The sequence below is a fragment of the Mustelus asterias genome, unplaced genomic scaffold (assembly GCF_964213995.1).
Source record: "Mustelus asterias unplaced genomic scaffold, sMusAst1.hap1.1 HAP1_SCAFFOLD_1899, whole genome shotgun sequence".
NCBI classification, from domain to species: domain Eukaryota; kingdom Metazoa; phylum Chordata; class Chondrichthyes; order Carcharhiniformes; family Triakidae; genus Mustelus; species Mustelus asterias.
The window spans coordinates 1-11,853 of record NW_027591844.1 but is presented as its reverse complement, the minus strand read 5'-3'; the positions used below and the strand labels follow the sequence as shown (position 1 = coordinate 11,853).

General features: G+C 50.6%; 1 long non-coding RNA gene across 1 annotated transcript; it reads right to left on the bottom strand.

Moving 5' to 3' along the window:
• Nucleotides 1–538: 538 nt before the first annotated feature.
• On the bottom strand, nt 539–7,774 carry LOC144488982 (uncharacterized). The gene is made up of 3 exons (XR_013496807.1): nt 7,679–7,774; nt 7,203–7,303; nt 539–620 (listed from the first exon to the last, which is right to left on the bottom strand). It is a non-coding gene; the product is annotated as an uncharacterized LOC144488982 (long non-coding RNA).
• Between the last annotated feature and the right edge of the window lie 4,079 nt (nt 7,775–11,853).

Below are 11,853 nucleotides of genomic sequence, written 5' to 3'. Positions count from 1 at the left end.
AGTGAATTCTGGAGGGCTATGGCATACCTCACGGGCTGGTTTCTACAGAAGTGAATGCACCTTCAATATTCTTGCCACGTATAGGGGAATTCTTGGGCAGGGAGCACAAAGTTGAACTGAGTTCACAGGCATGAGGAATGATAAACTGCAGTGTTGAGTTAATAGTGCTTTGTTTAAGTCTAAAATACAATAAAGTATGTTTTTATTTGAAAAAGTTGAAATCGAGTTCTGTCAGGTAATTATGGTCAGTTAATTCTCTATAAATGTTCCTAACAGGGTTGTAATAAATTACAGCGGCCACTACACTTCACTGACTGTAGTGTTTTACAATGTCCTGAGGAAAGGCGCTAAAGAAATGCAATTCTTTGTTTCTTTTGGCGACCAGCTGGTTCAGTTCTGAGAGAATTGAGCAGAGATTTCCGTGTCCGTGTGGCTCACTTGTATCCCACGCGAAGCATTTACTGACACAACGTTTAATTTGCTCCCCTTGCCGCAGTACTCACTGAGCTTCCTCTTCTGTTGGCTCTTTGCACCTGTGTTATAGCCCGGGGGATAAACCAGCTCCAGGAACTCCTCTGCCAGCTGTCCGATTCTCCTGTCCATAACATCATTCTTTGGCACTGTGTGGGGAAAAGACGATTTCCCCTATTACGCTCCTCTATCAAAGTCATTTATTTGCACCTCTCCAGCTTCCTCTCCCCCCCCCTCCCCCACAGCATCCCCCCCTCTCCCCCTGTTCCCCTCCCGCGGCTTTCCCTCTCCAGCCCCCCTTCTCCACCTCTCTACCTTTCCTCCTCCCCCACAGCACCCCATTGGCTCCCCCTCTCCCCCCGGTTCCCTCTCTCTCCCCCAGCTCCCCTTCTCTGCCCCCCAGCTCCCCCTCTCTGTCCCCCAGCTCCCCCTCTCTGCCCCCCAGCTCCCCCTCTCTGCCCCCCAGCTCCCCCTCTCTGCCCCCCAGCTCCCCCTCTCTGCCCCCCAGCTCCCCCTCTCTGCCCCCCAGCTCCCCCTCTCTGCCCCCCAGCTCCCCCTCTCTGCCCCCCAGCTCCCCCTCTCTGCCCCCCAGCTCCCCCTCTCTGCCCCCCAGCTCCCCCTCTCTGCCCCCCAGCTCCCCCTCTCTGCCCCCCAGCTCCCCCTCTCTGCCCCCCAGCTCCCCCTCTCTGCCCCCCAGCTCCCCCTCTCTGCCCCCCAGCTCCCCCTCTCTGCCCCCCAGCTCCCCCTCTCTGCCCCCCAGCTCCCCCTCTCTGCCCCCCAGCTCCCCCTCTCTGCCCCCCAGCTCCCCCTCTCTGCCCCCCAGCTCCCCATCTCTGCCCCCCAGCTCAGAATCACAGAATCCTCCAGTGCAGAAGAGGCCCTTCGGCCCACCAAATCTGCACTGATGCATGAAATGCCCTGACCTGCCCACCTAATCCCACTTACCAGCACTTGGCCCATAGCCCTGAATGTTATGACATGCCAAGTGCTCATCCAGGTACTTTTTAAAGGATGTGAGGCATCCCGCCTCCACCACCCTCCCAGGCAGCGCATTCCAGACCCTCACCACCCTCTGGGGAAAAAACTTTTCCCTCAAATCCCCCCAAAACCTCCCACCCCTCACTTTTAACTTTTGTCCCCTCGTAACTGACCCTTCAACTAAGGGGAACAGCTGCTCCCCATCCACCCTGTCCATGCCCCTCATAATCTTGAACACCTCGATCAGGTCACCCCTCAGTCTTCTCCGCTCCAGAGAGAACAACCCCAAGCCAATCCAAACTCTCTTCATAACTTAAATGTTCCGTCCCAGGCAGCATCCTGGTGAATCTCCTCTGCACCCCCTCCAGTGCAATCACATCCTTCCTATAATATGGCGACGAGAACTGCACACAGTGCTCCAACTGTGGCCTCACCAAAGTTCTATACAACTCCATCATGACCTCTCTGCTTTGTGATCTATACCCCGACTCATAAAGGCGAGTGTGCCATATGCCTTTTTCACCACCCTATTAACCTGCCTTTCCGCCTTCAGAGATCTATGGACAAACGCGCCAAGGTCCCTTTGTTCTTCGCAACTTCCCAGTGTCAGACCTTTCACAGTATACTTCCACCCTCTCCCCACCCCCACTCCCCATCTCCACCCTCAACTCCCCCCCTCTCCACCCCAATTCTCCCTCCCCCCAAGCTCCCCCCTCCCAGCTCCCCCTCTCCAACCCTAGCTCCCCCTCTCTCCCTCCCCCTCCCCGCAGCTTCCCCTCTCCTCCTTCTCCTCCAGCTCCCCCTCTCCCCCCACAGCAACCCCCTCTCTCCCCCCCCACAGCTCCCCCTCTCTCCCTTCCCCAGCACCCCCTCTCTCCCTCCCCCAGCACCCCCCTCTCTCTTCCCCAGCACCCCCCTCTCTCTTCCCCAGCACCCCCTCTCCCTCCCCCAGCACCCCCTCTCCCTCCCCCAGCACCCCCTCTCCCTCCCCCAGCACCCCCTCTCCCTCCCCCAGCAACCCCTCTCTCTTCCCCAGCAACCCCTCTCTCTTCCCCAGCACCCAATCTCTCTTCCCCAGCACCCCTCTCTCTTCCCCAGCACCCCCTCTCTCTTCCCCAGCACCCCCTCTCTCTTCCCCAGCACCCCCTCTCTCTTCCCCAGCACCCCCTCTCTCTTCCCCAGCACCCCCTCTCTCTTCCCCAGCACCCCCTCTCTCCCTCCCCCAGCACCCCCTCTCTCCCTCCCCCAGCCCCCCTCTCTCCCTTCCCCAGCAACCCCTCTCCCTCCCCCAGCACCCCCTCTCTCTTCCCCAGCACCCCCTCTCTCTTCCCCAGCATCCCCTCTCTCTTCCCCAGCACCCCCTCTCTCTTCCCTAGCACCCCCTCTCTCTTCCCCAGCACCCCCTCTCTCTTCCCCAGCACCCCCTCTCTCTTCCCCAGCACCCCCTCTCTCTTCCCCAGCACCCCCTCTCTCTCTTCCCCAGCACCTCCTCTCTCTTCCCCAGCACCCCCTCTCTCTTCCCCAGCACCCCCTCTCTCTTCCCCAGCACCCCCTCTCTCTTCCCCAGCACCCCCTCTCTCTTCCCCAGCACCCCCTCTCTCTTCCCCGGCACCCCCTCTCTCTTCCCCAGCAACCCCTCTCTCTCCCCCAGCAACCCCTCTCTCTTCCCCAGCATCCCCTCTCTCTTCCCCAGCACCCCCTCTCTCTCTGTCCCCCACTCCCCTCAGCTGCCCTTCTCCAACACGGTAAGAAGTTTAACAACACCAGGTTAAAGTCCAACAAGTTTATTTGGTAGCAAATGCCACTAGCTTTCGGAGCGCTGCCCCTTCGTCAGCTGGAGCTCAACACCCCCAGCTCCCCCTCCCCAGCCAGCTCTCCCTTTCCCTGCCAGCTCCCCCTCTCCCCCCAGCTCCCCCTCTCTCCCCCCTATCTGCTCCTTCCCCCAGCTCTGCCCCACCCCCCTCCCCTGAGCTCTGCACCCCCCCACCCCACCCCCCCGAGCTCCCTCTTATTAGCAGTGGAGGAATAATACAGCAGCTGGTCTTTTTCCTTCAGCAAGTTTATTCTACATACAGCTCAGTACAGATACAAGCTCCTCTGATTCCCCCACAGTATCTGTTCCTGCTGTGTCCATTTATACTCTTTCAGAGGTTGAGTCAATAACCATCGCCTGTCTTCAATAAGGCAATTACTGGAATTGCCACAGTATGCATTTGCTGATACACTGACTCTCCTCTCCGCATCCCCCAGCTCCCCCACCCTAACCCCCCCCCCCACTTTGCCATATTTCTCCCCTCTTCATGCCCCCAGCAACCCCTCTCTGCCCCCCAGGGAGCATTACAACTGGATTCAACAATTAGCCAATATTTATACCCGCCCCGGGGCCCTGAATCCAATGGGAAATATTCCCGATATACTGCTCTGTTACAGACTACGTGTGAAAGCTGGGCTTTTTTAGTCTTTACAATCACTATCTTATCATAATCACTATCATTCCTTATCATAATCATGGACCCCACGCACCTCGGACATTCTCTCTTCCACCTTCTTCTGTCGGGAAAAAGTCTGAGGTCACGTACCAACCGACTCAAGAACAGCTTAGAACATAGAACATAGAACAGTACAGCACAGAACAGGCCCTTCGGCCCACGATGTTGTGCCGAGCTTTATCTGAAACCAAGATCAAGCTATCCCACTCCCTATCCTCCTGGTGTGCTCCATGTGCCTATCCAATAACCGCTTAAATGTTCCTAAAGTGTCTGACTCCACTATCACTGCAGGCAGTCCATTCCACACCCCAACCACTCTCTGCGTAAAGAACCTACCTCTGATATCCGTCCTGTATCTCCCACCACGAACCCTATAGTTATGCCCCCTTGTAATAGCTCCATCCACCCGAGGAAATAGTCTTTGAACGTTCACTCTATCTATCCCCTTCATCATTTTATACACCTCTATTAAGTCTCCCCTCAGCCTCCTCCGCTCCAGAGAGAACAGCCCTAGCTCCCTCAACCTTTCCTCATATGACCTACCCTCCAAACCAGGCAGCATCCTGGTAAATCTCCTCTGCACTCTTTCCAGCGCTTCCACATCCTTCTTATAGTGAGGTGACCAGAACTGCACACAATATTCCAAATGTGGTCTCACCAAGGTCCTGTACAGTTGCAGCATAACCCCACGGCTCTTAAACTCCAACCCCCTGCTAATAAAAGCTAACACACTATAGGCCTTCTTCACAGCTCTATCCACTTGAGTGGCAACCTTTAGAGATCTGTGGATATGGACCCCAAGATCTCTCTGTTCCTCCACAGTCTTCAGAACCCTACCTTTGACCCTGTAATCCACATTTAAATTAGTCCTACCAAAATGAATCACCTCACATTTATCAGGGTTAAACTCCATTTGCCATTTTTCAGCCCAGCTTTGCATCCTATCTATGTCTCTTTGCAGCCTACAACAGCCCTCCACCTCATCCACTACTCCACCAATCTTGGTGTCATCAGCAAATTTACTGATCCACCCTTCAGCCCCCTCCTCTAAGTCATTAATAAAAATCACAAAGAGCAGAGGACCAAGCACTGATCCCTGCGGCACACCGCTAGCAACCTGCCTCCAATCCGAAAATTTTCCATCGACCACCACCCTCTGTCTTCGGTCAGACAGCCAGTTACCTATCCAATCGGCCAACTTTCCCTCTATCCCACACCTCCTCACTTTCATCATAAGCCGACCATGGGGGACCTTATCAAACGCCTTACTAAAATCCATGTATATGACATCAACTGCCCTACCTTCATCAACACACTTAGTTACCTCCTCAAAAAATTCTATCAAATTTGTGAGGCACGACTTGCCCTTCACGAATCCGTGCTGACTATCTCGGATTAATCCGCATCTTTCTAAATGGTCGTAAATCCCATCCCTAAGGACCCTTTCCATCAATTTACCAACCACCGAAGTAAGACTAACCGGTCTATAATTACCAGGGTCATTTCTATTCCCTTTCTTAAACAGAGGAACAACATTCGCCATTCTCCAGTCCTCTGGCACCATCCCCGTGGACAGCGAGGACCCAAAGATCAACGCCAAAGGCTCTGCAATCTCATCCCTTGCCTCCCACAGAATCCTAGGATACATTTCATCAGGCCCAGGGGACTTATCGACCTTCAGTTTACTCAAAACTGCCAAGACATCCTCCCTCCGAACATCTATTTCCTCCAGCCTATTAGCCTGTAACACCTTCTCTTCCTCAAAAACATGGCCCCTCTCCTTGGTGAACACTGAAGAAAAGTATTCATTCATCACCTCGCCTATCTCTCCTGCCTCCATACACAAGTTCCCACTACTGTCCTTGACCGGCCCTAACCTCACCCTGGTCGTTCTTTTATTCCTCACATAAGAGTAAAAAGACTTGGGGTTTTCCTTGATCCGACCCGCCAAGGACTTCTCATGTCCCCTCCTAGCTCTCCTAAGCCCCTTTTTCAGCTCATTCCTTGCTAACTTGTAACGCTCAATCGAGCCATCTGAACCTTGTTTCCTCATCCCTACATAAGCTTCCCTCTTCCTTTTCACAAGACATTCCACCTCTTTCGTGAACCATGGTTCCCTCACTCGGCCATTTCCTCCCTGCCTGACAGGAACATACCTATCAAGGACATCCAGTATTTGTTCCTTGAAATGTTCCACTTTTCATTAGTTCCTTTCTCTGACAGTTTCTGTTCCCAACTTATGCCCCCTAATTCTTGCCTAATCGCATCATAATTACCCCTCCCCCAATTGTAAACCTTGCCCTGCCGTACGGCCCTATCCCTCTCCATTGCAATAACAAAAGACACCGAATTGTGGTCACTATCTCCAAATTGCTCTCCCACAACCAAATCGAACACTTGGCCCGGTTCATTTCCCAGTACCAAATCCAATGTGGCCTCACCTCTAGTCGGCCCATCCACATATTGTGTCAGGAAACCCTCCCGCACACACTGCACAAAAACTGCCCCATCCAAACTATTTGACCTACAAAGGTTCCAATCAATATTTGGAAAGTTAAAGTCCCCCATGACAACTACCCTGTGACCCCCACACATATCCATAATCTGCTTAGCAATTTCTTCCTCCACATCTCTATTACTATTTGGGGGCCTATAGTAAACTCCTAGCAACGTGACCGCTCCTTTCCTATTTCTAACTTCAGCCCATATTACCTCAGTGTGCAGATCCCCCATGAAGTGCCTTTCCGCAGCCGTTAAACTATCCTTGATTAACAATGCCACTCCTCCACCTCTTTTACCAGCTTCCCTACACTTAGTGAAACATCTATACCCCGGAACGTCCACCAACCATTCCTGTCCTTTTTCTACCCACGTCTCCGTAATGGCCACAACATCGTAGTCCCAAGTACCAATCCACGCCCCAAGTTCATCTACCTTGTTCCGGATGCTCCTTGCATTGAAGTAGACACACTTCAACCCACCTTCCTGTCTACCAGTACCCACCCTTCTTTCCTGCTGCTGTCAGACTTTTGAATGGACCGACCTCGCATTAAGTTGATCTTTCTCTACACCCTAGCTATGACTGTAACACTACATTCTGCACTCTCTCCTTTCCTTCTCTCTGAATGGTATGCTTTGTCTGTATAGTCCGCAAGAAACAATACTTTTCACTGTATGTTAATACATGTGACAATAATAAATCAAATCAAATTAATTCCTTTTGCTGCTGGGCAGTGGGTACGAGCTGTACAGCAGGATACTCACGTGTCAAATCTTCAACTTCTTCCGGTTCCTTCAAATCGAGGGCCAGTGCCTCCAGATTACGGAAATGCCGCTGAATAACCGGATTCTCAAAGCTCTCAGGCCTAATCCAGAGGGATAGAAATGGTCACCATTTTATTTTAAGGAGAATTTGCAGAAATTTCCTGTTCATCTGCACAGGGGAAATCATAGAAATCCTACAGTGCAGGAGGAGGCCATTCAGCCCATCGAGTCTGCACCGACAACAATCCCACCCCAGGTCCTATCCCCGTAACCCAATGTATTTACCCCGCTAGTCCCTCTAATCTACACATCTGGGTCACTGAGGGGCAATTTAGCACGGCCAATCCCGCACACCTTTCAGACTGTGGGAGGAACCCGGAAGAAACCCATGCCGACACGGGGAGAACGTGCAGACTCTCCGCACAGACAGTGATCCCCTAAAGGCGCAGAAAGTATCGCTGGAACCTCTGACTGACCTGTATTTAAACCGGAGCTTCTGCACCACTGATTTCATCTTCTCGATCTGATCCTCGCTGGCCACTCGCTTCTCCGTAAAGCCGATCTTCCTGACATCGTCGGCATAAGGCAAATAAAGCAGGTGGAATCCTAATGGGAAAATGACGGAAAGGTTTTGTTTGTACCAGGAATCGGTGAGCATTTCACACGTCCACTCTGCCCGACTCAGGAGTTGCGTTTGATGGGATGACCTGGGATGAACATTCGCGTTTTTGCAGAAATCAGGTCAAAGCTACGACTAGTAAAGTTTTAAAGTTTAAAGTTTCAAAGTTTATTTTATCAGTGTCACAAGTAGGTTTACATTAACACTGCAATGAAGTTACTGTGAAAATCCCCTAGTCGCCACACTCCTGTTCGGGTACACTGAGGGAGAATTTAGCATGGCCAATCCACTCTAACCCGCACGTCTTTCAGACTATGGGAGGAAACCGGAGCACCCGGAGGAAACCCACGCAGACACGGGGAGAACGTGCAGACTCCACACAGACAGTGACCCAAGCTGGGAATTGACCCAAGTCCCTGGGTGTGTGTGTGAGTGGTGATTGCAGCTCCGTGGGGTGTTTGAATTCTTTGCGTACTTTAATGCTTTTCAGACGTGACAGAAAACTGCGGTCCCCACATCCCTCGGAGATGGATGTTAACGACCCTGTTTTGAAGAGCAGCAGGGGAGTTTTCCCTGGTGTCTCAGCCAGTATTCATCCCTCAATCAACATCGCTTAAAAAACTCTGCCTATCGTCAGGTTACTGTTCCCAGGGAGGAAACCACAAGTGAAGACCCACGTCTAAAATCACTGCACTGCCAATGTAATGCAGGGCTACAGCGATGGTAAATGATTCATTGAATGACACTGCATAGAAGCCATTCAGCCCATCATGGCTCTACTAGCTCTTTGAAAGAGCTTATCCAATGCGTCTCAAGAGCCTTCTCTTTCCCCCAGCCCTGCAATCTTTTCTCCTTTATAGATTGGATCAATTTCCTCTCAGCAGTTATTATGTAATCTTCAATTTTCATCCACCCACTGTAACATGTATCCGCTGTAACTCTGAACTATAGAAATCTGAAGTTAGTTCATCTGAGTCCAAGCCCAGGCTGTGGTGCTATCTTTCTCTTACATTGATCTTTCCCTACACCCCGAGCTGTGACTGTAACACTACATTCTGCACTCTCTCCTTTCCTTCTCTATGAACGGTATGTTTTGTCTGTATAGCGCGCAAGAAACAATACTTTTTACTGTATACTAATAAATGTGACAATAATAAATCAAATCAAATATCTGGTTTCAGTTCCTCTCTGCATTGGAGATGCACACAATCAGCCAGGCTCCACTGTGTGTATATATGTGTGTGTACGTGCGGTGCGCGCATACGTGCGGTGCATGCATGTACGTGCGGTGCGCGCGTGTACGTGTGGTGCGTGCGTACGTGTGGTGCATGCGTACGTGTGGTGCGTGCGTACGTGTGGTGCGTGTGTGTACGTGTGGTGCGTGTATGTGTGGTGTGTGTGTGCACATGTGGTGTGTGTATACACGTGGTATGTGGTGTGTGTGTGTGGGGAAGGTGAGTGGGGGTAGGATAGGCAACAGCTACGATGCCCTCCATAGACAAATAGTGTGTGAATAATTATCATATGTGGTCAGGCAGAAAAGGTGCCGGAGATTCTGTGGCACTGGTGTGACCATAACTCAGTCAGAAAGGAGAGACAAATCAAGTGTACTCACCCAGTCAGTGAGCGATCCGAGAGAGACAGTGTCACTGACCTGGAGGGATGGTCTGCACTTTCTGATCATCCAGCGCCTCCTCCTGTGGGACCAATGCCACAAATCGGGGTGGGGTGTTCCTCCGGGGAGTATAGCGGCAAACAGCATACATGTCCTTCTCCAGGCACTTGGTGAGCAGTGCGCTGAATAAAGTGGTGCTTTCTGTTGGGAATGTGAAACATAAACACAGCTCAGAACAATAAGCACCTGGCACCATGGCTGGCCCAAAGGCTGCTGGAAAGGACCAGGGGGGCTGACCTCTCTGAGCTGCTTAGCAAGTGGTGACGATAAAGTCAAATTGTTACTTCATCCCCTATAACACGATAGAATTCTTCATCAAGGTGGACAGTGAGGTAGTTGATTTTGAGACTAGGGTCCTGAATCTTAATAAAGGAAACTACGATGAATATGAGGCACAAGTTGGCTTTGATAGATTGGGAAATGTTATTTAAGGGGACGATGGTGGATCGGCAACGGCAAACATTCAAAGAATGATTATTTAATCCAGTCTGGCACAAAAATAAAACTGGAAAGGTGGCCAAACTAAGGCTTACAAGGGAAATTAGAGATAGTTAAAGGTCCAAGGGAGAGGCATACAAATGATCCAGAAAAACTGTAGACCTGAGGATTGGGACAGTTTATAATTCAGCAAAGGGACTAATTAATAAGGGGAAAATAGAGTACGAGAGTAAGCTCGCGGGGAACATAAACATTGACCGTAAAAGTTTCTATTAGGTGTGTGAGATGAAAAAGATTGTTAACGACAAACTAGGTCCTTTACAGTCAGAAACAGGGGAATTTATAATGGGGAACAAAGAAATGGCTGACCAACTAAATACATACTCTGGTTCTGTCTTCACAAAGGAGGACACGAATAACGTACCAGAAAAGTTGGGGAACACAGGGTCTAGGGAGAGGGAGGAACGGAAGGAAATTAATATTAGTAGAGAAATGGTGTTGGGGAAATTGAGATTGAAGGCTGATAAATCCCCAGGGCCCGATAATCTACACCCCGGAGTACTTAAGGAAATGGTCTGAGAAATAGTGGGTATATTGGTATTCATCTTCCAAGGTTCTATAGCCTTTGGGACAGTTCCTATGGATTGGAGGGTAGCTAATGTAACCCCACTATTTAAAAAGGGAGGCAGAGAGAGAACAGGGAATTATAGACCAGTCAGCCTGACGTCGGTAGTGGGGGAGGATTTAATAGCAGAGCACTTGGTAAACAGCGGCTGGACAGGACAGAGTCAGATGGATTTACACGAGGGGAATCATGCTTGACAAATCTACTGGAATTCTTCAAGGATGTAACTAGTAGAGTTGATGAGGGGCAGCCAGTGGATGTGGTTTATTTGAACTTTCAGATAAGGTCCCACATAAGAGATCAGTGTGTGAAATTAAAGTGCATGGGATTGGGTAGTGGATTGAGATGGATAGAAAACTGGTTGGCAGTCAGGAAACAAAGAGTAGGAAATAAACAGGTCTTTTTCCAAATGGCAGGCAGTGATTAGTGGGGTACCGCAGGGATCAGTGCTGGGGCCCCAGCTATTCACTACATATAAATTAATGATTTAGACGAGGGAACTAAATGTAATATCTCCAAATCTGCAGATGACACAAAGCTGGGTGAGCTGTGAGGAAGATGGAGAGATGCTTCAGTGTGATGTGGACAAGTTGAGTGAGTGGGCAAATGAACAGCAGATGCAGTATAATTTGGAGAAATGTGAGGTTATCCACTTTGGGAGCAAAAACGGAAGGCAGATTACTATCTGAAAGGCCATAAATTAGGAGAAAGGAATGTGAAATGAGACCTGGGTGTCCTCATGCACCAGTCGCTGAAGTTAAGCATGCAGGTGCAGCAGGCGGTGAAAAAGGCAAATGGAATGTTGGCCTTCATAGCGAGAGGATTAGAGTACGGGGCAGGGGTGTCTGGTTGCATATATATGGGGCCTTGGTGGGACCACACCTGGAATATTGCGTGCAGCTTTTGTCTCCTTATCTGAGGAAGGACGTTCTTGCTGTAGAGCGGAGGTTTACCAGGCTGATTCCTTGGATGGTGGGACTGACTCCCAAGGTGAGATTGAGTCGGTTAGGATTATATTCACCAGAGTTCAGAAGAATGAGGGTGGGGGGGGGAATCTCATAGAAACCCGTGTCTACGTGGGTTTCCTCCGGGTGCTCCGGTTTCCTCCCATAATCCGAAAGACGTGCATTGGCCATGCTAAATTCTCCCTCGGTGTACCTAAACAGGCGCCAGAGTGTGGCAACTCAGGGATTTTTTGAGGCGGCGTACAGAACCATGGATCACAATTTAAGAATACAGGCTAAATCATTTAGGACAGAGATGAGGAAAAATGTCTTCACCCAGAGGGTGGTGA